This window comes from Salmo salar, unplaced genomic scaffold (assembly GCF_965601325.2).
Source record: "Salmo salar unplaced genomic scaffold, fSalSal1 ptg000135l, whole genome shotgun sequence".
NCBI classification, from domain to species: domain Eukaryota; kingdom Metazoa; phylum Chordata; class Actinopteri; order Salmoniformes; family Salmonidae; genus Salmo; species Salmo salar.
The window spans coordinates 1,235,001-1,261,650 of NW_027675320.1; the positions used below are offsets into that span (position 1 = coordinate 1,235,001).

At 46.2% G+C, this 26,650-nt stretch overlaps 1 non-coding gene across 1 annotated transcript; it reads right to left on the reverse strand.

Moving 5' to 3' along the window:
- Positions 1-18,373: 18,373 nt before the first annotated feature.
- Positions 18,374-18,449, reverse strand: trnaa-ggc (transfer RNA alanine (anticodon GGC)). Its single transcript has one exon. It is a non-coding gene; the product is annotated as a tRNA-Ala (tRNA).
- Between the last annotated feature and the right edge of the window lie 8,201 nt (positions 18,450-26,650).

Here is a 26,650-nt window from a genome sequence, read left to right on the forward strand (position 1 = left end):
TACTGTAAAAAGCTAACTACAGTAAAACATCAACTGCAGTGTTCCTCACCTGGCTTACTGTAAAAAGCTAACTACAGTAAAACATCAAGTGCAGTGTTCCTCACCTGGCTTACTGTAAAAAGCTAACTACAGTAAAACATCAACTGCAGTGTTCCTCACCTGGCTTACTGTAAAAAGCTAAATAAAAGGTTGATTACTGTACTTCTATATTTCCCTCAACCCTGTCTTGTGGATTTGGCCACGGCTTCTCATCCACATCACAATGGATGTTTTCATCAGCCAAACATCTCGGGAAGAATCTTCCGGGCGAATCCAGGCCTGATGTCTGCTGTGATGTCATTCCATGCGTCATCCAGGGCCTGGAGAAGGGCGGCTTGTCCGTGAGGGCGCCTATCATATACCTTCCACCTCCACATGGAGAAACATTCCTCAATCGGGTTTTAGGAAAAGAGAGAATAGTGATAAGTACAGGATGGGCCTGAAACCATTTTTGCACCATTTGAGCACGGTGGAACCTGACATTATCCCACACGATGACATAGGTCACGCCATCATCTCTACAGACCTGATTTATCTCATCAAGGAAGGATACAAGGAGAGCTGCGTTATATGATCCAATAGGAGGTCTCCATCCCACCACGCCATCATCTCTACAGACCTGATTTATCTCATCAAGGAAGGATACAAGGAGAGCTGCGTTATATGATCCAATAGGAGGTCTCCATCCCACCACACCATCTTCTGATATAGCCGCACACGTGGTGATGTTGGCCCCATGTTGTCCGGGTACTTGGATGGTTGCCTGCTGGAGAATGAAATTCTGACCTCTCCTCCTTGTCTTGGCCAGACTGAAGCCTGCCTCATCCAAAAAGAGGAATTTATGATGGTTTTCGTCAGCGTCCAGCTCCATCACCCTCTAAAAACACATTTTGGAAAGAGATTTACTGATTACAATGATATATCATTTTGGGGGAATTTTTCACAACAGGCATCTTGAAACTGAATATACCTGAACGTACTCAGTCCTCAGTTGCTTCACTCTGTCTGCTTTTCTTTCAACAGGCCCACGGTACAGCTGTTTTAGAGACACCTGGTGCCTTTTCAGCGTGCGCGCAACAGTCGGCAAACTTATGGCTTCCACATTGTTGAACATGTCGTCATTGTCCAAGATGTGCCGCCGAATTTCTGTAAGGCGAATATCATTTCTGTGCCCTGAACCAAATTGACCACAGCCCTGCTCTTGTTGGTCAGTCTGAATTTTGACCCCTGCTTCCCCTATTTGGTCTAGTCTCAATTCTGCAGGGAAAATTAAAGTAAGAACACATTTAGTCACATCACCTACTCTGTGGTGCACATTGGCATGCAGTATACAGTCCTTTAACAGTTGAGAGTAGCCTGTTTAATGCACGCTGAAGACTTACCGGTTCTCATTGAGGAAAGTTCTGATGATTGAGGCCACGGTTGATCTTCTGAGTTTTGGTTGAATCATTGTAGCTGCTTCAGTAATTGTCATGCCATGACAGCTATTGCTCGGATTTCGTTGGACACTCTTTGCTGTTGCTGCCGCTGTCTTGGTCCGTGGCCTTGTCCTCTACCACGTTCCCTCACACCTCTCAGAAGGGGTGCTCGTCCTCTCTGACGAGGCCCACGGCCACCTCTCAGAAGGGGCGCTCGTCCTCTCTAACGAGGCCCACGGCCACCTCTCAGAAGGGATGCTCGTCCTCTCTAACGAGGCCCACGGCCACCTCTCAGAAGGGGCGCTCGTCCTCTCTAACGAGGCCCACGGCCACCTCTCAGAAGGGGCGCTCGTCCTCTCTAACGAGGCCCACGGCCACCTCTCAGAAGGGGCGCTCGTCCTCTCTAACGAGGCCCACGGCCACCTCTCAGAAGGGGTGCTCGTCCCCTGCCATTCCTTTGATCACCTCCTCTTCCTCCTCCCATTGCTTGACCTCTATTGTGACCTGGATCACCTGCCGGCTTCATGTTATCGTTGTTAACGAGAGAGGTCAGAGGAGAATGTCCAGACTCATTCAAGTTAACAGAAAGGCCACAAATGCTCAAATAACATCTGTTTAAAACAGTGGTGTGCAGAAGGGCTTCTCTTCACTTACAACACCGTGAATAATTCAGGCTGTTGTGGAGGCAAAAGGGGGTCCTACCCAGTACTAGATAGGTGTACCTAATAAAGTGGCCTTTTGAGTGTACAGTAATGTCAAATCTGAAAACATGGTCTGGAAAGTGGTACATGGGACCATAGAAACAGTATCTGATGAAGAATGATGATGAAATATTACATCCATAGATAATGGATGTCAATGGTGTCAATGGATCTCGTTTTCCTGAAACTTTTCATGATCTAAACATGGAATATTGTTTGTCAGTTTCCATAAAACTATGAGAGTAATGCAACAGTTACTCATCATTTCGATCTGTTGTATTAACTGATAGTTAGATCATTGTAATGAAATGAATAGACAGTCATCTCAGATGTAACGTGTGAATTGCATTTTGAAATGGAAATACTTTGATGTTAAGTTGTGTCATTTTGAACAGGTGATTTTAGTTCAGTGAACAAATGATCTTAGCTTTATGTGGATTGTATCCAAGCAATTGGAAAAATAATTTTGAAAAATGTGCATTTTGATCATCAGCCGTTAGTTTTGTGCCTGGAGTTGAGAAAAATAACATCACGGATCTGAAATTAGTGCCAAAGTGACTGTAAAAAACTGCAATGGAGCATCCCACTCCTCTAGACTTAACGTCCAAAATGTCACTTCACTGGTTGTAGAGGACAAGCTTGTAAAATACACCTGTTTGTAGAGGACAAGCTTGTAAAATACACCTGTTACAGATCCTGTTGAGAATACAGGTTACAGATCCTGTTGATAATACAGGTTACAGATCCTGATGAGAATACAGGTTACAGATCCTGTTGAGAATACAGGTTACAGATCCTGTTGAGAATACAGGTTACAGATCCTGTTGAGAATACAGGTTACAGATCCTGATGAGAATACAGGTTACAGATCCTGTTGAGAATACAGGTTACAGATCGTATTTGGAATACACCTGTATTCCACATGCTTACTTACAAGCCTTTAATCAACAATGCAGTTTTAAGAAAAATAACACAAAAAAAAAGTAAGAGATAACAATAAAAAAATAATTAAAGAGCAGCGGGCTGTGAAAGCGCACCGGAGACGCAGTGCGCATCACTGCATAACACGGTGCCTGACGGGTCACACGCTCCCCACGGTAAGCACGAAGAGTTGGCTCAGGTCTAAACCCTGACTCTACCAATCTCCCCGTGTGCCCCCCCCCCCCCCCCCCACGGTAAGCACGAAGAGTTGGCTCAGGTCTAAACCCTGACTCTACCAATCTCTGCCCCCCCCTCCTCTCGGGCTTCCGTCGTTGCTGTGACTTCCGGTCTCGTCGCCATTCCTCTCTCGCTGCCTCCACCTGCTTCCCCGGCTGGCTTTCATATCTCTCCAATACTTCCTCCCAAGTCCAGGCTATTCTCTCCGAAAACCTCCTCCAAAGACCAGGATGCCATCTCCTCCCGGGCACGCTGCTTGGTCCAGTTGAGGTGGGATCTTCTGTCACGTTCGTCGTATGACGGAGACCAAGGCGCAGGGTGCGTGGAGTTCCACATTCTCTTTAATAGTGAAACTTACAACCAAAACAACAAGGAATATAACAAACGTGCAGTAATGCAGTGCACAAGGCAACTATACAGAAACAAGATCCCACAAAAACCCAGTGGGAAAAGGCTGCCTAAATATGATCCCCAATCAGAGACAACGAAAGACAGCTGCCTTTGATTGGGAACCATATCAGGCCAACATAGAAGGTAGAGCAGTGCCAACAAGGTAGAGCAGTGCTTTATTATGGACAGACTTCTCCCCATCTCAACTACTGTTATATCAATATGTTTTGAACATGCCAGTTTTACAATCCAGGGTTACTCCAAGCAGTTTAGTCACCTCAACTTGCTCAATTTCCACATTATTTAGTACAATATTTAGTTGAAGTTTAGGGTTTAGTGAATGATATCTCCCAAACACAATGCTTTCAGTTTTAGAATTATTTAGGACTAACTTATTCCTTGCCACCCATTCTGAAAGTGCATCTCTTTGTTAAGTGTTACAATCATTTCAGTTGCTGTAGTAGCTTACGTGTATATTGTTGAGTCATCCACAAACATAGACACACTGGCTTTACTCAAAGATTTTAAAGAACTAAGGGGCCTAGAGAACTACCCTGGGGAATTCCTGATTCTGTCTGGATTATGTTAGAGAGGCTTCCATTAACCCTTGTGTGGTGTTCAGGCTTTTCTATTAGCCCAATGTTTACAGGTCTGATGGAAGTGGTGGCCAGTGTTAAACGATATAAGGGGTGTTTAGAAGATAGAAGGGGTGGCTAGTGTTTAGACGATAGATGAGTTGGCTAGTGGATAGAATATATAAGGAATATATAAGAGGTGGGTAGTGTTTAGAAGACATATGGTGTGTTTAGAAGATAGAAGGGGTGGGTAGTGTTTAGAAGATAGAAGGGGTGGGTAGTGTTTAGAAGATAGAAGGGGTGGGTAGTGTTTAGAAGATAGAGGGGGTGGATAGAAGATAGAAGGGGTGGATAGAAGGGGTGGATAGAAGATAGAAGGGGTGGCTAGTGTTTAGAAGATATAAGGGGTGGCTAGTGGATAGAAGATAGAAGGGGTGGCTAGTAGATAGAAGATAGAAGGGGTGGCTAGTGGATAGAAGGGGTGGCTAGTGGATAGAAGGGGTGGCTAGTGGATAGAAGGGGTGGCTAGTGGATAGAACATAGAAGGGGTGGCTAGTGGATAGAAGATAGAAGGGGTGGCTAGTGTTTAGAAGATAGAAGGGGTGGCTAGTGGATAGAAGATAGAAGAGGTGGCTAGTGGATAGAAGATAGAAGGGGTGGGTAGTGGATAGAAGATAGAAGGGGTGAATAGTAGATAGAAGGGGTGGCTAGTGTTTAGAAGATAGAAGGGGTGGGTAGTGGATAGAAGATAGAAGGGGTGGCTAGTGGATAGAAGATAGAAGGGGTGGCTAGTGGATAGAAGATAGAAGGGGTGGCTAGTATATAGAAGAGGTGGCTAGTGGATAGAAGATAGAAGGGGTGGCTAGTGGATAGAAGGGGTGGCTAGTGGATAGAAGATAGAAGGGGTCGCTAGTGGATAGAAGATAGAAGGGGTGGCTAGTGGATAGTAGATAGAAGAGGTGGCTAGTGGATAGAAGATAGAAGGGGTCGCTAGTGGATAGAAGATAGAAGGGGTGGGTAGTGTTTAAAATATAGAAGGGGTGGCTAGTGGATAGAAGATAGAAGGGGTGGCTAGTAGATAGAAGATAGAAGGGGTGGCTAGTGGATAGTAGATAGAAGAGGTGGCTAGTGGATAGAAGATAGAAGGGGTGGCTAGTGGATAGAAGATAGAAGGGGTGGCTAGTGGATAGTGGATAGTAGATAGAAGGGGTGGCTAGTGGATAGAAGATAGAAGGGGTGGGTAGTGGATAGAAGATAGAAGGGTGGCTAGTGGATAGTAGATAGAAGGGGTGGCTAGTGGATAGAAGATAGAAGGGGTAGCTAGTGGATAGAAGGGGTGGCTAATGGATAGAAGGGGTGGCTAGTGGATAGAAGAAAGAAGGGGTGGCTAGTGTTTAGAAGATAGAAGGGGTGGCTAGTGGATAGAAGGGGTGGCTAGTGGATAGACGATAGAAGGGGTGGCTAATGGATAGAAGGGGTGGCTAATGGATAGAAGGGGTGGCTAGTGTTTAGTAGATAGAAGATAGAAGGGGGAATAGAAGATGGAAGGGGTGGCTAGTGTTTAGTAGATAGAAGATAGAAGGGGAAATAGAAGATGGAAGGGGTGGCTAGTGGATAGAAGATAGAAGGGTGAATAGAAGATGGAAGGGGTGGCTAGTGTTTAAACGATAGAAGGGGTGGGTAGTGGATAGAAGGGGTGGCTAGTGGATAGAAGATAGAAGGGGTGGCTAGTGGATAGAAGGGGTGGCTAGTGGATAGAAGATAGAAGGGGTGGCTAGTGGATAGAAGATATCAAATCAAATCAAATCAAATTTATTTTTATATAGCCCTTCGTACATCAGCTGATATTCTCAAAGTGCTGTACAGAAACCCAGCCTAAAACCCCAAACAGCAAGCAAAGCATGTGAAAGAAGCACGGTGGCTAGGAAAACTCCCTTGGAAAAACTCCCTAGAAAGGCCAACAACCTAGGAAGAAACCTAGAGAGGAACCAGGCTATGAGGGGTGGCCAGTCCTCTTCTGGCTGTGCAGGGTGGATATTATAACAGAACATAGTCAAGATGTTAAAATGTTAAAATGTTCATAAATGACCAGCATGGTCAAATAATAATAATCATAGTAGTTGTCGAGGGTGCAACAAGCACGTCCGGTGAACAGGTCAGGGTTCCATAGCCGCAGGCAGAACAGTTGAAACTGGAGCAGCAGCACGGCCAGGTGGACTGGGGACAGCAAGGAGTCATCATGCCAGGTAGTCCTGAGGCATGGTCCTAGGGCTCAGGTCCTCCGAGAGAAAGACAGAAAGAGAGAAAGAGAGAATTAGAGAGAGCATATTTAAATACACACAGGACACCGGATAAGACAAGAGAAATACTGCAGATGTAACAGACTGACCCTAGCCCCCCGACACATAAACTACTGCAGCATAAATACTGGAGGCTGAGACAGGAGGGATCAGAAGACACTGTGGCCCCATCCGATGATACCCCTGGACAGGGCCAAACAGGCAGGATATAACCCCACCCACTTTGCCAAAGAACAGCCCCCACACCACTAGAGGGATGTCTCCAACCACCAACTTACCGTCCTAAGACAAGGCCGAGTATAGCCCACAACGATCTCCGCCATGGCACAACCCAAGGGGGGGGGGGGGGGGGGGGGGGGCATCCCTCTAGTGGTGTGGGGGAGATATAGATATAAGGGGTGGCTAGTGGATAGAAGGGGTGGCTAGTGGATAGAAGTTATAAGGGGTGGCTAATGGATAGAAGGGGTGGCTAGTGTTTAGTAGATAGAAGATAGAAGGGGAATAGAAGATGGAAGGGGTGGGTAGTGTTTAAACGATAGAAGGGGTGGGTAGTGTTTAAACGATAGAAGGGGTGGGTAGTGTTTAAACGATAGAAGGGGTGGGTAGTGTTTAAACGATAGAAGGGGTGGGTAGTGTTTAAACGATAGAAGGGGTGGATAGTGTTTAAACGATGGAAGGGGTGGGTAGTGTTTAAATGATAGAAGGGGTGGGTAGTGTTTAAACGATAGAAGGGGTGGCTAGTGTTTAAACGATAGAAGGGGTGGGTAGTGTTTAAACGATAGAAGGGGTGGCTAGTGTTTAAACGATAGAAGGGGTGGGTAGTGTTTAAACGATAGAAGGGGTGGCTAGTGTTTAAACGATAGAAGGGGTGGGTAGTGTTTAAACGATAGAAGGGGTGGGTAGTGTTTAAACGATAGAAGGGGTGGGTAGTGTTTAAACGATAGAAGGGGTGGCTAGTGTTTAAACGATAGAAGGGGTGGCTAGTGTTTAAACGATAGAAGGGGTGGGTAGTGTTTAAACGATAGAAGGGGTGGCTAGTGTTTAAACGATAGAAGGGGTGGGTAGTGTTTAAACGATAGAAGGGGTGGGTAGTGTTTAAACGATAGAAGGGGTGGATAGTGTTTAAACGATAGAAGGGGTGGGTAGTGTTTAAACGATAGAAGGGGTGGGTAGTGTTTAAACGATAGAAGGGGTTTTTGGTGTTTAGAAACCTGGCTGTTTCATCTGTCATCCTGGGGGTTTCAGTCATGATGCAGCGCTCCTCTCCTCTCATCCCAGTTTACTCTGCCCTGGGCCCGGGGCCATGGAGGAGTGTCCAACTTTAATAGGGCCAGCAACCCAACAAATCTCTCTCTGTCCCTCAGAATACATTCCCCCTCAGAAAGATGTGTTTGTTGTGACAGGGTGTAGAGGTTGTAGACTGACAGACAGCATTGTCCCAGGTAGCTTTGCAGCTGGTAACAAGCATCTGAACATTAGTACAAACAAAGTCAGGATTGGTGGGATCATCAATCAATGTGCTGACAGTTCACTTCAGTTAGTTTGTCTCACTGTGCATCATAAGTGATTGGATCAGTTTTAATTAGAAATTGGGTAATCAATCATTGCCAACGAGGCACTTGGCTGGGGGGACTCATCGTGTGCCGATGTCAAAAATAAATTAGAAATCAAAATTATTTAGCGGCTGCCAAAGGTAAATCCTCCAGCGAGCCGTCCAAACCTCTGGCTTTGTGAGACAGAGACACCCTGTCGAAAGCAATTACAGCTGCATCCACTGGAGGTTTTTACATATTAAATTAACCAATCAAATATTTAGTTTTTGTTTGGAGTGATGCTTTACCCTCAATGTACATGTATAATACACATGTATTCTTACAATTTTCACATTAAAATCTTTGGCAGATTTGTTTTACCAAGAGTCTACAGTTTCTGATTTAACTGAGATTTTTGTTGTTGTGTGTTGTGGTTCTCAACAGAATGTTAGACTTTATGGTGAGTGTTCATTCAGCCTGGCTGTACTCACTATAGCGTTTTAGTTATAAATATAAAGTTATTAAAAATAACCCCAACCCATTCAGCCTGGCTGTACTCACTATAGCGTTTTAGTTATAAATGTAAAGTTATTAAAATAACCCCAACCCATTCAGCCTGGCTGTACTCACTATAGCGTTTTAGTTATAAATATAAAGTTATTAAAATAACCCCAACCCATTCAGCCTGGCTGTACTCACTACGTTTTAGTTATAAATGTAAAGTTATTAAAATGACCCCAACCCATTCAGCCTGGCTGTACTCACTACAGCGTTTTAGTTATAAATGTAAAGTTATTAAAAATAACCCCAACCCATTCAGCCTGGCTGTACTCACTATAGCGTTTTAGTTATAAATATAAAGTTATTAAAATAACCCCAACCCATTCAGCCTGGCTGTACTCACTATAGCGTTTTAGTTAAAAATATAAAGTTATTAAAATAACCCCAACCCATTCAGCCTGGCTCTACTCACTACAGCGTTTTAGTTATAAATACAAAGTTATTAAAATAACCCCAACCCATTCAGCCTGGCTGTACTCACTACGATTTAGTTATAAATGTAAAGTTATTAAAAATAACCCCAACCCATTCAGCCTGCTGTACTCACTACAGCGTTTTAGTTATAAATATAAAGTTATTAAAATAACCCCAACCCATTCAGCCTGCTGTACTCACTACAGCGTTTTAGTTATAAATATAAAGTTATTAAAAATAACCCCAACCCATTCAGCCTGGCTGTACTCACTACGTTTTAGTTATAAATGTAAAGTTATTAAAAATAACCCCAACCCATTCAGCCTGGCTGTACTCACTACAGCGTTTTAGTTATAAATGTAAAGTTATTAAAAATAACCCCAACCCATTCAGCCTGGCTGTACTCACTACAGCGTTTTAGTTATAAATGTAAAGTTATTAAAAATAACCCCAACCCATTCAGCCTGGCTGTACTCACTACAGCGTTTTAGTTATAAATGTAAAGTTATTAAAAATACAAGCGTCACGTCTGTCTGAAGAAAGGGACCAAGGTGCAGCGTGTGTACCGTTCCACATTTTATTATAACTGTGAAACTATGCGAGACATACAAATAAACTCATAAACAAAACAACAAACCGTGACGAAGAGGTTCAACATACACTAACTCAAAACAATCTCCCTCAAAACCTAGTGGGAAAAACAACCACTTAAATATGATCTCCAATTAGAGACAACGATGACCAGCTGCCTCTAATTGGAGATCATCCCAAAAAAACAACAACATAGAAATACAAAAACTAGAACCCCACAACATAGAAAAAATAAACTACAACCAAAAGAGACATAAATAAACTAGAAAACTCTCTGTCACACCCTGACCTACTCTACCATAGAACAAATACAAGCTTTCTATGGTCAGGACGTGACAACAAGTAACACATCATGTAACACACTGAATTGTTTGTGTGGCAGTGAAAGAGTGTCTGTATTCCACAGGAGGTTGGTGGCACCTTCATTGGGGAGAACGGGCTCATGGTAATAGCTGGAGCGGAAAACATGGAATGGTATGAAATACGTCAAACACATATTTTCCAGGTGTTTGATGCCATTCCATTTGCGGTGTTCCAGACATTATTTTTGAGCCATTCTCCCCTCATCAGCCTCCACTGCTGTATACTGAAGGTACTGTAAACTATTACAAATAAATATGGCAGGGAAATTGGAATATACAAGCCCCATTTTGTAAAATTAAAAATATGTTGTGTTAAAACACAGAAAATGTTTCTCCCACATTTTTGGTGGCTTTTACTCATTGTAGGACATCTGAGAGGGAAGTTATAATTTATGCGGTTTAGAATTAAACAGTGCAGATGCAACCAGGTATACGTTGTACTCCAAAACAGGTTTTGAAATTCTGTGAGTGCTACACCGGGTATTTGAAGTGATACCGTTTCTGACAGCAGAATTCCTTTTTTTTTTTAAACAGTCCAAAATATTTTTTTAAGACATCCAAAAAGATTGACAAATATTTCCTGTTATTTTCTATAAGCAGATAGATGCATCACATTTCAACAGACAGATTAACAGCTCAAGGACACAAAGCATGCGGGGAGAAATCTCAACGGGAGAAAAAAGGCTTTTAAACAAAGGCAGCTAGCGCAGCTCTCAGCTCCGAGAAGCTCGGAGAGGAGAGAAAACCAGCTGGCTAGCAGACATGCTTCCGAGGCCGCTGCCGCTGCTGATGAGACAGTTACACGTTTACAACAGCTGCCGACTAATGTTTGATCAGTGATAAAATATGCCAAGGTGACAACATCATGCTGCCCTGCATTTGTTGGGCTGAACATTAAAAATGCAGGTGGGCTGAGAGCAAGGGCCTGGCAGTGCCGGTCCTCCCCCTAGGTACCACGGATAGAGACAACTTCACAAGATGTCAAAAACAATATCCATTTGTGTGTGCCATGAAACCCCTCTGAGTCCCTCCTTTCCACCACTCCTCCCTTCCACTCATCCTTCTCATCACGTCAGATCTGAGGACCACTGAGACCTTTCAGCAGGAAATAAAACGCCTAGAAAACAGACAGGCGAAAGGTGAAAACAGGCAGCACGTCAGGAAACAGGTCTGTTATGTCAGGAAAAAAAACGTGACACGTTGCTTTCCTCCCTTCTGAAGGAACAGATCAGTTGTAGCTATTAGCTGTGTTTTCCTCCCTTCTGAAGGAACAGATCAGTTGTAGCTATTAGCTGTGTTTTCCTCCCTTCTGAAGGAACAGATCAGTTGTTGCTATTAGCTGTGTTTTTCTCCCTACTGAAGGAACAGATCAGTTGTAGCTACTAGATGGCGCCAGGCCACAGTCAGTTACAACCCTCTTCTGTCTGAGGAATGTTGAGTCCAATGTTTTGCTGGTGATTTATTTCTGGTTTGTTCAGGTGTTATCCTGTTGGGGCTAGGGGGCAGTATTTTCACGGCCCGTTGAAAAACGTACCCAATTTGAACAGGTTACTACTCTGGCCCAGAAACTAGAATATGCATATAATTAGTAGATTTGGATAGAAAACACTCTAAAGTTTCTAAAACTGTTTGAATGGTGTCTGTGAGTATAAAAGAACTCATATGGCAGGCCAAAACCTAAGAAGATTCTATACAGGAAGTGCTCTGTCTGACAATTTGTTCTCCTTCCAGGGCATCTCTATCAAAAATACAGCATCTCTGCTGTAACGTGACATTTTCTAATGCTTTCAGTGGCTCTCAGAAGGCGCCAGACAGTGGAATGAGAGCTTTCCAGTCTCTGGGCGAAAAACAGCGGGAGTTTTTGTGAGTGGTCCTGGTGAGAACAATGACACTGGAGCGCGCGTGCAGGAGACGACTACATTTTTTTCTTTCAGTGTTTGAACGAATACAACGTCGCCCGGTTGGAATATTATCGCTATTTTACGAGAAAAATAGCATATAAATGTATTTTAAACAGCGTTTGACATGCTTCGAAGTACGGTAATGGAATATTTTGACATTTTTTGTCACGAAATGCACCGGCGCGTCACCCTTCGGATAGTGACTTGAACGCACGAACAAAACGGAGCTATTTGGATTAACGATGGATTATTTCGAACCAAAACAACATTTGTTGTTGAAGTAGAAGTCCTGGGAGTGCATTCTGACGAAGAACAGCAAAGGTAATACAATTTTTCTTATAGTAAATCTGAGTTTGGTGAGTGCCAAACTTGGTGGGTGTCAAATTAGCTAGCCATGATGGTCGGGCTATCTACTCAGAATATTGCAAAATGTGCTTTCACCAAAAAGCTATTTTAAAATCTGACACCGCGATTGCATAAAGGAGTTCTGTATCTATAATTCTTAAAATAATTTATGTTTTTTGTCAACGTTTATCGTGAGTAATTTAGTAAATTCACCGGAAGTTTGCGGTGGGTATGCTAGTTTTGAACATCACATGCTAATGTAAAAAGCTGGTTTTTGATATAAATATGAACTTGATTGAACAAAACATGCATGTATTGTATAACATAATGTCCTAGGAGTGTCATCTGATGAAGATCATCAAAGGTTAGTGCTGCATTTAGCTGTGGTTTTTGGTTTTTGTGACATATATGCTTGCTTTGAAAATGGCTGTGTGATTATTTTTGGGAGGGTACTCTCCTGACATAATCTAATGTTTTGCTTTCGTTGTAAAGCCTTTTTGAAATCGGACAATGTGGTTAGATAAAGGAGAGTCTTGTCTTTAAAATGGTGTAAAATAGTCATATGTTTGAGAAATTGAAGTTTTTGCATTTTTGAGGTATTTGTAATTCGCGCCACGCTATACCATTGGATATTGGTGAGGCGTTCCGCTAGCGGAACGTCTGTCCCTAATTAAGCTACATTTCTTATTAAAATCAATCCCATGTACTATATTCTTGCAAAAAAAGGTTTTACATTTTCAGGTACAGCCAATACAGAAGGCTATCAAATGCTTCTCAAAGATGCTCTCTGGTGGTAAAACTAGCACTAACTAGCATTAATGGTAACAATGGCTGATAATTAAAATAACATGCCATAGAATTCTGCGGCAGCCCGCAAGGTGTGCTGCAGTATGACACAACTTTTAATAGAAGAACCACTGTATAGTATATATAAGCTGGAAGTACAGGCCTAAGCTTTGTTGTTCACTTGTTTACTCCAATTAGGGGAGGGGTGGTAGCATTAGAAAGTAATAAAGGAAAATATATTGTAAAACAAGATATGTGTATATATATATATATATATATATATGTATGTATGTACAGTTGAAGTCGGAAGTTTACATACACTTAGGATGGAGTCATTAAAACTCGTTTTTCAACCACTACACAAATTTCTTGTTATAAAACTATAGTTTTGGCAAGTTGGTTAGGACATCTACTTTGTGCATGACAAGTAAGTTTTCCAACAATTGTTTACAGAAAAATTATTTCACTTATAATTCGCTGTATCACAATTCTAGTGGGTCAGAAGATTACATACACTAAGTTGCCTGTGCCTTTAAACAGCTTGGAAAATTCCAGAAAATGATGTCATGGTTGTAGAAGCTTCTGATAGGCTAATTAACATCATTTGAGTCAATTGGAGTTGTACCTGTGAATGTATTTCAATGCCTACTTTCAAACTCAGTACCTCTTTGCTTGACATGGGAAAATCAAAAGAAATCAGCCAAAACCTCCGAAAAAAAATTGTAGACTTCCACAAGTCTGGTTCATCCTTGGGAGTAATTTCCAAACGCCTGAAGGTTCCACGTTCATCTGTACAAACAATAGTACGCAAGTATAAACACCATGGGACCACGCAGCCGTCATACCGCTCAGGAAGGAGACGTGTTCTGTCTCCTAGAGATGAACGTACTTTGGTGCGAAAAATGCAAATCAATCCCAGAACAACAGCAAAGGACCTTGTGAAGATGCTGGAGGAAACAGGTACAAAAGTATCTATAACCACAGTAAAACGAGTCCTATATCGATATAACCTGAAAGGCCGTTCAGCAAGGAAGAAGCCACTGCTCCAAAACCGGCATAAAAAAGCCAAACTACGGTTTGCAGCTGCACATGGGGACAAAGATCATACTTTTTGGAGAAATGTCCTCTGGTCTGATGAAACAGAAATATAACTGTTTGGCCATAATGACCATCGTTGTGTTTGTAGGAAAAAGGGGGAGGCTTGCAAGCCGAAGAACACCATCCGAACACCATCCCAACCGTGAAGCACGGGGGTGGCAGCATCATGTTGTGGGGCTGCTTTGCTGCAGGAGGGACTGGTGCACTTCACAAAATAGATGGCATCATGAGTAGGGAAAATTATGTGGATATATTGAAGCAACATCTCAAGACATCAGTCAGGAAGTTAAAGCTTGGTCACAAATGGGTCTTCCAAATGGACAATGACCCCAAGCATACTTCCAAAGTTGTGGCAAAATGGCTTAAGGACAACAAAGTCAAGGTATTGGAGTGGCCATCACAAAGCACTGACCTCAATCCTATAGAAAATTTGTGGGCAGAACTGAAAAAGCATGTGCGAGCAAGGAGGCCTACAAACCTGACTCAGTTACACCAGCTCTGTCAGGAGGAATGGGCCAAAATTCACCCAACTTATTGTGGGAAGCTGGTGGAAAGCAACCTGAAATGTTTTACCCAAGTTAAACAATTTAAAGGCAATGCTACCAAATACTAATTGAGTGTATGTAAACTTCTAACCCACTGGGAATGTGATGAAATAAATAAAAGCTGAGAGAAATCATTCTCTCCACTACTATTCTGACATTTCACATTGTTAAAATAAAGTGGTGATCCTAACTGACCTAAAACAGGGAATTTTTCTAGGTTTAAATGTCAGGAATTGTGAAAAACTGAGTTTAAATATATTTGGCTAATGTGTATGTAAACTTCCGACTTCAACTGTATGTGTTTAAGTATGTATGTATGTATATGTGCGTATGTATATACATTATATATATATTTACCAAAACAATATGTGGGGGATTGGAGGAGATGCAGACAATTACATTGATGGAAGCTATAATCTATCTGCAATTTTCAAGCTGAGCCACCCCCTAAAAAAATGTTTTGAATATAAAAAGTGTTGTGAAATTTTACCACATACTTGTGAAAATAGTACCAAAGCGATAAAAAAAACTGTAATCAATCTATATGAACACTACCTGTCTCAAATATGTTAGTTTTATTTCTACAGAAAGTCATTTTTGGTTAATGAATCTGTATGAATACTAATTGTCTCATTAGTTTATAAGTGGGACATGATATTTTTAGAGGATGTTGCACTGCTGCCTGCTAAATTGTCCATAAATAAAGTATTGTGAATTGAATGAATACATTCTCTCTTAAGGACCCTGTTCTAAACACTCTCCATGTGTCCTCTCCTCTGTTGTGCCCTCCTGCTTTCCACAGGATTGGCATCTGAATAATTCAGGCTCAGTAAGAATCAGCATATCTTAGAGAATATTTAAGGTGCCGAAGACAGACAACAGACAAGGGACAGGTTCATTTCAATTAGCTCTTTTGTTCCAGACAATAGGGTGACAAATTAATTTCATTACCGCCAGATGGGCTTTGGCCTCAATTCAGTTCCTGGTTGGTTTTTCCCCCTCTGGTGTTTGTGTTTCTGTCCTTCCACTCCCTTCCCCCTCTGGTGTTTGTGTTTCTGTCCTTCCACTCCCTTCCCCCTCTGGTGTTTGTGTTTCTGTCCTTCCACTCCCTTCCCCCTCTGGTGTTTGTGTTTCTGTCCTTCCACTCCCTTCCCCCTCTGGTGTTTGTGTTTCTGTCCTTCCACTCCCTTCCCCCTCTGGTGTTTATGTTTCTGTCCTTCCACTCCCTTCCCCCTCTGGTGTTTGTGTTTCTGTCCTTCCACTCCCTTCCCCCTCTGGTGTTTGTGTTTCTGTCCTTCCACTCCCTTCCCCCTCTGGTGTTTATGTTTCTGTCCTTCCACTCCCTTTCCCCTCTGGTGTTTGTGTTTCTGTCCTTCCACTCCCTTCCCCCTCTGGTGTTTGTGTTTCTGTCCTTCCACTCCCTTCCCCCTCTGGTGTTTGTGTTTCTGTCCTTCCACTCCCTTCCCCCTCTGGTGTTTGTGTTTCTGTCCTTCCACTCCCTTCCCCCTCTGGTGTTTGTGTTTCTGTCCTTCCACTCCCTTCCCCCTCTGGTGTTTGTGTTTCTGTCCTTCCACTCCCTTCCCCCTCTGGTGTTTGTGTTTCTGTCCTTCCACTCCCTTCCCCCTCTGGTGTTTGTGTTTCTGTCCTTCCACTCCTTTCCCCCTCTGGGGTTTATGTTTCTGTCCTTCCACTCCTTTCCCCCTCTGGTGTTTGTGTTTCTGTCCTTCCACTCCTTTTCCCCTCTGTGTTGTATTTCCTCTTTGTTTCAGGGGTGTTACCTGGTGTTATCTGGTGTTACCTGGTGTTATCTGGTGTTAGCTGGTGATACCTGGGGTTAGCTGGGGTTAGCTGGTGATACCTGGTGATACCTGGGGTTAGCTGGTGATACCTGGTGTTATCTGGTGTTAGCTGGTGATACCTGGTGTTATCTGGTGTTAGCTGGTGTTATCTGGTGTTATCTGGTGTTAGCTGGTGATACCTGGTGTTATCTGGTGTTATCTGGTGTTATCTGGTGTTATCTGGTGTTAGCTGGTGATACCTGGTGTTATCTGGTGTTAGCTGGTGATACCTGGGGTTAGCTGGGGTTAGCTGGTGATACCTGGTGATACCTGGGGTTAGCTGGTGATACCTGGTGTTATCTGGTGTTAGCTGGTGTTATCTGGTGTTAGCTGGTGTTATCTGGTGTTATCTGGTGTTAGCTGGTGTTAGCTGGTGATACCTGGGGTTAGCTGGGGTTAGCTGGTGATATCTGGTGTTAGCTGGTGATACCTGGGGTTAGCTGGGGTTAGCTGGTGATACCTGGTGATACCTGGGGTTAGCTGGTGATACCTGGTGTTATCTGGTGTTAGCTGGTGATACCTGGTGTTATCTGGTGTTAGCTGGTGTTATCTGGTGTTATCTGGTGTTAGCTGGTGATACCTGGTGTTATCTGGTGTTATCTGGTGTTATCTGGTGTTATCTGGTGTTAGCTGGTGATACCTGGTGTTATCTGGTGTTAGCTGGTGATACCTGGGGTTAGCTGGGGTTAGCTGGTGATACCTGGTGATACCTGGGGTTAGCTGGTGATACCTGGTGTTATCTGGTGTTAGCTGGTGATACCTGGTGTTATCTGGTGCTAGCTGGTGTTATCTGGTGTTATCTGGTGTTAGCTGGTGTTAGCTGGTGATACCTGGGGTTAGCTGGGGTTAGCTGGTGATACCTGGGGTTAGCTGGTGATAACTGGGGTTAGCTGGTGATACCTGGTGTTATCTGGTGTTAGCTGGTGTTAGCTGGTGTTAGCTGGGGTTAGCTGGGGTTAGCTGGGGTTAGCTGGTGATACCTGGTGTTAGCTGGGGTTAGCTGGTGATACCTGGGGTTAGCTGGTGATACCTGGGGTTACCTGGTGTTAGCTGGTGATACCTGGTGTTATCTGGTGTTAGCTGGTGTTAGCTGGTGATACCTGGTGTTATCTGGTGTTAACTGGTGATACCTGGGGTTACCTGGTGATACCTGGTGTTAACTGGTGTTAGCTGGTGATACCTGGTGTTAGCTGGTGTTACTTGGTGTTAACTGGTGTTAGCTGGTGTTAACTGGTGTTAGCTGGTGCTACTTGGTGTTAGCTAGTGTTAGCTGGTGTAGCTGGTGCTACTTGGTGTTAGCTGGCGTTAGCTGGTACTACTTGGTGTTAGCTGGTGTTAGCTGATGTTAGCTGGTACTACTTGGTGTTAGCTGGTGTTAGCTGGTTTTAGCTGGTGCTACTTGGTTATGAGGCCGGTTGGACGTACTGCCAAATTCTCTAAAATTACGTTGGAGGTGGCTTATGGTAGATCAATTAACATTAAATTATCAAGCAACAGCTCCGGTGGAAATTCGTACATTCGGCCTGCCAGTTGTACGCTCCCTCAAAACTTGAGACATCTGTGGCATTGTGTTGTGTGACAAAACTGCACATTTTAGAGTGACCTTGTATTGTCCCCAGCACAAGGTGTACCTGTGTAATGGTCATGTTGTTTAATGGGCTTCTTGATGTGCCACACCTGTCAGGTGGATGGATTATCTTAGCAAAGGATAAAATTCTCATTAACAGGGATTTTCATTTTAGTCATTTAGCAGACGCTCTTATCCAGAGCGACTTACAGTAGTGAATGCATACATTTCATACATTTTTTCCCCCTGTACTGGTCCCCCGTGGGAATCGAACCCACAACCCTGGCATTGCCAACACCATGCTCTACCAACTGAGACACACGGGACCATGTAAACATATTTGTGCACCAGATTTTAGAGAAATAAGCTTTATGTGAGTATGGAACTTTGTGGGATCTTTTATTTCAGCTCATGAAACATGGGACCAACACATTACATGTTTACATTAAAGTCTGTTATGATGGGCCTGGCTCCCCAGTGGGTGGGCCTATGCCCTCCCAGGCCTACCCATGGCTGTGCCCCTGCCCAGTCATGTGAATTAGGGCCTAATGAATGGATTTCAATTGACTGATTTCCTTCTATGAACTGTAACTCAGTAAAATCGTTTTATATTTTTTTATGGACTAATAACAGTAAAGCCAAATACTTAGATAGGGCTTAGACTGTAACCGGTTAACATATTAATTTGGTAGAAACAATGTTTTCAAAATGTAGAATTAAACCAAAGCATTACTAAAGCATTTCACAATGTTAAATAATCCCATTAAAATGTACCAAAAATACTGAAAAACCCCCCTAATCCCTGAAATGCTCCATCAGTATTAGGAGGTTCTGTGTGAATGGGGATCCTTGTTTCCATGAGAGGAGGCCGCTGTTAATAGATCATTAGCGTTATTCTGCTTCAAGGGGAATTTGACACGCAGCCATTTGCAGTAAAATGCTTAAACGGTTATTAAAAAGCAGCCGCCTCCTTGACTGTCTGAACAAACTCAATCTGGCCGTGTTGTGTTAGCGGTTAGCATTGTGTAAGCGTAGCTCCCTTTGAATTAGCGTTGTGTTAGCGGTTAGCATTGTGTAAGCGTAGCTCCCTTTGAATTAGCGTTGTGTTAGCGGTTAGCATTGTGTAAGCGTAGCTCCCTTTTGAATTAGCGTTGTGTTAGCGGTTAGCATTGTGTAAGCGTAGCTCCCTTTGAATTAGCGTTGTGTTAGCGGTTAGCATTGTGTAAGCGTAGCTCCCTTTGAATTAGCGTTGTGTTAGCGGTTAGCATTGTGTAAGCGTAGCTCCCTTTGAATTAGCGTTGTGTTAGCGGTTAGCATTGTGTAAGCGTAGCTCCCTTTGAATTAGCGTTGTGTTAGCGGTTAGCATTGTGTAAGCGTAGCTCCCTTTTGAATTAGCGTTGTGTTAGCGGTTAGCATTGTGTAAGCGTAGCTCCCTTTGAATTAGCGTTGTGTTAGCGGTTAGCATTGTGTAAGCGTAGCTCCCTTTGAATTAGCGTTGTGTTAGCCGTAGCTTCCTTATCCACAGTGCTTTCATCCGATCCTCCACTACAATCATATGAGTGGCTGAACCAGGGCCTCTGATTGGGCCTTCTATTTATTAGCTTTAAGCATCTCTAAAGGATGTGTGATTAATTGGGCTGACCCCCCCCCCCCCCCCCCCCCCCTACATAACGAGGTCTCCACTCCGTCTCTCACCCAGCTCTGCATTTACATCAATTAGACTGAGAGAGGAGAGGAGAGGAGAGGAGGAGGAGAGGAGAGGAGGAGGAGAGGAGAGGTATTGAGCTGTTAACCCTGAGGTGGGTAGAGAGAGGGGAGAGGAGAGGAGAGGAGAGGAGAGGAGAGGGAGAGGAGAGGAGAGGAGAGGAGAGGAGAGCCGTGGGCGACTGGCTGGCCACTTCTAAATAAAACCTCTCTCTCTCGGGGTCTGCGGCCAATCCCTGGTTAAATATAGATCAAAAAGGGAATGGAATGAATTTAATGCAAATGAGGCTCTGTCTCTACTGTCACTTTCCGCTCGTCTGTTCCCATGTCTGTTCTTTTCTTTTGTTCTTTGAGTTCCTGAGATACGGAGAAACAATTATAACTAGGGACCAGGGAGGGTTATAATAACCCAGTCAGAGATACACAGAGAGGGGACCAGGGAGGGTTATAATAACCCAGTCAGAGATACACAGAGAGGGGACCAGGGAGGGTTATAATAACCCAGTCAGAGATACACAGAGAGGGGACCAGGGAGGGTTATAATAACCCAGTCAGAGATACACAGAGAGGGGACCAGGGAGGGTTATAATAACCCAGTCAGAGATACACAGAGAGGGGACCAGGGAGGGTTATAATAACCCAGTCAGAGATACACAGAGAGGGGACCAGGGAGGGTTATAATAACCCAGTCAGAGATACACAGAGAGGGGACCAGGGAGGGTTATAATAACCCAGTCAGAGATACACAGAGAGGGGACCAGGGAGGGTTATAATAACCCAGTCAGAGATACACAGAGAGGGGACCAGGGAGGGTTATAATAACCCAGTCAGAGATACACAGAGAGGGGACCAGGGAGGGTTATAATAACCCAGTCAGAGATACACAGAGAGGGGACCAGGGAGGGTTATAATAACCCAGTCAGAGATACACAGAGAGGGGACCAGGGAGGGTTATAATAACCCAGTCAGAGATACACAGAGAGGGGACCAGGGAGGGTTATAATAACCCAGTCAGAGATACACAGAGAGGGGACCAGGGAGGGTTATAATAACCCAGTCAGAGATACACAGAGAGGGGACCAGGGAGGGTTATAATAACCCAGTCAGAGATACACAGAGAGGGGACCAGGGAGGGTTATAATAACCCAGTCAGAGATACACAGAGAGGGGACCAGGGAGGGTTATAATAACCCAGTCAGAGATACACAGAGAGGGGACCAGGGAGGGTTATAATAACCCAGTCAGAGATACACAGAGAGGGGACCAGGGAGGGTTCTAATAACCCAGTCAGAGATACACAGAGAGGGGACCAGGGAGGGTTATAATAACCCAGTCAGAGATACACAGAGAGGGGACTGGTGGTACAGACCCAGACTGGCAGTACAGACCCAGACTGGCAGTACAGACCCAGGGAGGGAGGGGGGGGGGGGGTGTACGGAGGGAGGGGTAGGGACGGAGGGAGGGAGGGGTACGGAGGGAGGGAGGGAGGGGTATGGAGGGAGGGAGAGAGGAGAGAGGGAGGGAGGGAGGGAGGGAGGGAGGGAGGGAGGGATGACCATCAGATTGGGAGACAGTATGTGGATGAACACATGTTTTATATGGCAGATTATGACGGAGCGCGGTTATTTCCTGTCCAACTACACATTCAATTTCCTGCCCAGCACTTTAGTTGTTCTACTTTGATCATGTGATAGCATCTCCAGTTACCATGGAGATGGCTGGATGGATGACAGCGGCTGCAGTAGACTGATAACTGAAGAAACGTGTTCAGAGGAATCAGGGACTGTTAAAACTAATAACTTCCATTATTATAACTGCTCATATTTAATACCTCGTTATGGTACAGTAGTGATACTGTATACTTGAATACATTCAGGACTTTGTTAGTTTTTCTTGTATAAACATTTAGTATATTTGTATTTTGTTAAGAGCAATGGAGTCACATTGAGTTTAAAGACATCTAAGACACATATGATTTGGAGTATTTGAGCTGGGAATTGAGAGAGAAATTAGTTGATACACTCTGAATGAATGTTCTCTGGGGTCTGACCTTTGACCTCTGTGATAAATATATACACTGGGGTCTGACCTTGGTGACAAATATATACCCTGGGGTCTGACCTTTGACCTCTGTGACAAATATATACACTGGGGTCTGACCTCTGTGACAAATATATTCACTGGGGTCTGACCTTTGACCTCTGTGATAAATATATACACTGGGGTCTGACCTTTGACCTCTGTGATAAATATATACACTGGGGTCTGACCTTTGACCTCTGTGATAAATATATTCACTGGGGTCTGACCTTTGACCTCTGTGACAAATATATACACTGGGGTCTGACCTTTGACCTCTGTGATAAATATATACACTGGCCTCTGACCTCTGTGACAAATATATACACTGGGGTCTGACCTTTGACCTCTGTGATAAATATATACACTGACCTTTGACCTCTGTGATAAATATATACACTGACCTTTGACCTCTGTGATAAATATATACACTGGGGTCTGACCTCTGTGATAAATATATTCACTGGGGTCTGACCTTTGACCTCTGTGATAAATGAATACATATGTACTACTGCATCAAACACACTGTGTTTTTTGGTGTGTGTTCTATTTGCAAAGTGCAGTACCAGAGCTAATGTGAGGGTTATACTCCTCTCCAACCCCCAACTTTAGTCCACTCTATCCCCCAACTTTAGTCCTCTCTATCCCCCAGCTTTAGTCCACTCTATCCCCCAACCCTGGGTCTGTGTTCTCTAGTCCACTCTATCCCCCAACCCTGGGTCTGTGTTCTCTAGTCCACTCTATCCCCCAACCCTGGGTCTGTGTTCTCTAGTCCACTCTATCCCCCAACCCTGGGTCTGTGTTCTCTAGTCCACTCTATCCCCCAACCCTGGGTCTGTGTTCTCTAGTCCACTCTATCCCCCAACCCTGGGTCTGTGTTCTCTAGTCCACTCTATCCCCCAACCCTGGGTCTGTGTTCTCTAGTCCACTCTATCCCCCAACCCTGGGTCTGTGTTCTCTAGTCCACTCTATCCCCCAACCCTGGGTCTGTGTTCTCTAGTCCACTCTATCCCCCAACCCTGGGTCTGTGTTCTCTAGTCCACTCTATCCCCCAACCCTGGGTCTGTGTTCTCTAGTCCACTCTATCCCCCAACCCTGGGTCTGTGTTCTCTAGTCCACTCTATCCCCCAACCCTGGGTCTGTGTTCTCTAGTCCACTCTATCCCCCAACCCTGGGTCTGTGTTCTCTAGTCCACTCTATCCCCCAACCCTGGGTCTGTGTTCTCTAGTCCACTCTATCCCCCAACCCTGGGTCTGTGTTCTCTAGTCCTCTCTATCCCCCAACCTCCTCTGCCTCTCCCCCCTGTCTCTCTAGTCCACTCTATCCCCCAACCCTGGGTCTGTGTTCTCTAGTCCCTCTATCCCCAACCCGGGTCTGTGTTCTCTAGTCCACTCTATCCCCCAACCTCTGTGTCTCTGTCCTCTATCCACTCTCCTCCTCTCCAACCTCTGTGTCTCTGTCCTCTCCCCCTCGTCCATCCCTCTATCCCCCACCCTGGGTCTGTGTTCTCTAGTCCACTCTATCTCCTCCTCTCCTCCTCTCTGAGCCCTCAGTGCTGTTCTAACTGACCTCCTCTCCTCCTCTCCCCTCTCCTCCTCCTCTCCCCTCTCTCTCCTCCTCTCCTCCTCTCCTCCTGTCCTCTACTCCTCTCCTCTTCTCCTCCTCTCCTCCTCTCCTCCTGTCCTCTACTCCTCTCCTCTTCTCCTCCTCTTCTCCTCCTGTCCTCTCCTCCTCTCCTCCTCTCCTCCTCTCCTCCTCTCCTCCTCTCCTCCTGTCCTCTCCTCCTCTCCTCCTCTCCTCCTCTCCTCCTGTCCTCTACTCCTCTCCTCTTCTCCTCCTCTTCTCCTCCTGTCCTCTCCTCTCCTCCTCTCCTCCTCTCTGAGCCCTCGGTGCTGTTCTAACTGACCTCCTCTCCTCTCTCCTCCTCTCCTCCTCTCTGAGCCCTCAGTGCTGTTCTAACTGACCTCCTCTCCTCCTCTCCCTCTCTCCTCCTCCTCTCCCCTCTCCTCCTCTCCTCCTCTCCTCCTCTCTGAGCCCTGGGTGCTGTTCTAACTGACCTCCTCTCCTCCTCTCCCCTCTCCTCCTCCTCCCTCCTCTCCTCCTCTCCTCCTCTCTGAGCCCTCGGTGCTGTTCTAACTGACCTCCTCTCCTCCTCTCCCCTCTCCTCCTCCTCTCCCCCTCTCCTCTCCTCCTCTCCTCCTCTCTGAGCCCTGGGTGCTGTTCTAACTGACCTCCTCTCCTCCTCTCCTCCTGTCCTCTCCTCCTCTCCTCCTCTCTGAGCCCTCAGTGCTGTTCTAACTGACCTCCTCTCCTCCTCTCCCCTCTCCTCCTCCTCTCCCCCTCTCCTCTCCTCCTTTCCTCCTCTCTGAGCCCTGGGTGCTGTTCTAACTGACCTCCTCTCCTCCTCTCCCCTCTCCTCCTCCTCTCCCCCTCTCCTCCTCTCCTCCTCTCTGAGCCCTGGGTGCTGTTCTAACTGACCTTATCTCTAAAGGCCCTGAGCTGATCTCTGTGCTGCTCGCCATCAGCTAGGTTTTGATCTCCGCTTAAACCAATTAAACTCAATGTGTTATTGCAAACATTGGTTGTGTAACTGGTACTATAGAGAGAGCTGGTTTAGGATGCAGAGGGCAGGGCTGATTTCACTCCTGACCCCTCACTGACGCTTTTTGTTAGTCCAGCCATTCAGCTGCCAATCAACGCCCCACTATTCATTAAATTCACTGGAGAACCCCGACCCACCCTGGACCCAACCGGTCCCTACTGAGAAGCTATCACAAGAATTTGCTTCCTTTTACAAATAACCCAACAGCCCCGCTATCCTGCCCAGTGAATAAGGCTGGTCCCTGCCCACAGTGCCCAGTCCTCCCCTCTCTGCCCAGTGAATAAGGCTGGTCCCTGCCCAGTCCTCTCCTCTCTGCCCAGTGAATAAGGCTGGTCCCTGCCCAGTCCTCCACTCTCTGCCCAGTCATTCTCACCCTGCCCAGGCCTCCCCTCTCTGCCCAGTGAATAAGGCTGGTCCCTGCCCAGTCCTCCCCTCTCTGCCCAGTGAATAAGGCTGGTCCCTGCCCAGTCCTCCCCTCTCTGCCCAGTGAATAAGGCTGGTCCCTGCCCAGTCCTCCCCTCTCTGCCCAGTGAATAAGGCTGGTCCCTGCCCAGGCCTCCCCTCTCTGCCCAGTGAATAAGGCTGGTCCCTGCCCAGTCCTCCCCTCTCTGCCCAGTGAATAAGGCTGGTCCCTGCCCAGTCCTCCCCTCTCTGCCCAGTGAATAAGGCTGGTCCCTGCCCAGTCCTCCCCTCTCTGCCCAGTGAATAAGGCTGGTCCCTGCCCAGGCCTCCCCTCTCTGCCCAGTGAATAAGGCTGGTCCCTGCCCAGTCCTCCCCTCTCTGCCCAGTGAATAAGGCTGGTCCCTGCCCAGTCCTCCCCTCTCTGCCCAGTGAATAAGGCTGGTCCCTGCCCAGTCCTCCCCTCTCTGCCCAGTGAATAAGGCTGGTCCCTGCCCAGGCCTCCCCTCTCTGCCCAGTGAATAAGGCTGGTCCCTGCCCAGTCCTCCCCTCTCTGCCCAGTGAATAAGGCTGGTCCCTGCCCAGTCCTCCCCTCTCTGCCCAGTGAATAAGGCTGGTCCCTGCCCAGTCCTCCCCTCTCTGCCCAGTGAATAAGGCTGGTCCCTGCCCAGTCCTCCCCTCTCTGCCCAGTGAATAAGGCTGGTCCCTGCCCAGTCCTCCCCTCTCTGCCCAGTGAATAAGGCTGGTCCCTGCCCAGTCCTCCCCTCTCTGCCCAGTGAATAAGGCTGGTCCCTGCCCAGTCCTCCCCTCTCTGCCCAGTGAATAAGGCTGGTCCCTGCCCAGTCCTCCCCTCTCTGCCCAGTGAATAAGGCTGGTCCCTGCCCAGGCCTCCCCTCTCTGCCCAGTCATTCTCACCCTGCCCAGGCCTCCCCTCTCTGCCCAGTCATTCTTACCCTGCCCAGTCCTCCCCTCTCTGCCCAGTGAATAAGGCTGGTCCCTGCCCAGTCCTCTCCTCTCTGCCCAGTCATACTTACCCTGCCCAGTCCTCCCCTCTCTGCCCAGTCATTCTCACCCTGCCCAGTCCTCCCCTCTCTGCCCAGTGAATAAGGCTGGTCCCTGCCCAGTCCTCCCCTCTCTGCCCAGTGAATAAGGCTGGTCCCTGCCCAGGCCTCCCATCTCTGCCCAGTGAATAAGGCTGGTCCCTGCCCAGTCCTCCCCTCTCTGCCCAGTGAATAAGGCTGGTCCCTGCCCAGTCCTCCCCTCTCTGCTCAGTGAATAAGGCTGGTCCCTGCCCAGTCCTCTCCTCTCTGCTCAGTGAATAAGGCTGGTCCCTGCCCAGGCCTCCCCTCTCTGCTCAGTGAATAAGGCTGGTCCCTGCCCAGGCCTCCCCTCTCTGCCCAGTGAATAAGGCTGGTCCCTGCCCAGTCCTCCCCTCTCTGCCCAGTGAATAAGGCTGGTCCCTGCACAGTCCTCCCCTCTCTGCCCAGTGAATAAGGCTGGTCCCTGCCCAGGCCTCCCCTCTCTGCACAGTCATTCTCACCCTGCCCAGTCCTCTCCTCTCTGCCCAGTCATTCTCACCCTGCCCAGTCCTCCCCTCTCTGCCCAGTGAATAAGGCTGGTCCCTGCCCAGTCATTCTCACCCTGCCCAGTCCTCCCCTCTCTGCCCAGTGAATAAGGCTGGTCCCTGCCCAGTCCTCCCCTCTCTGCCCAGTGAATAAGGCTGGTCCCTGCCCAGGCCTCCCCTC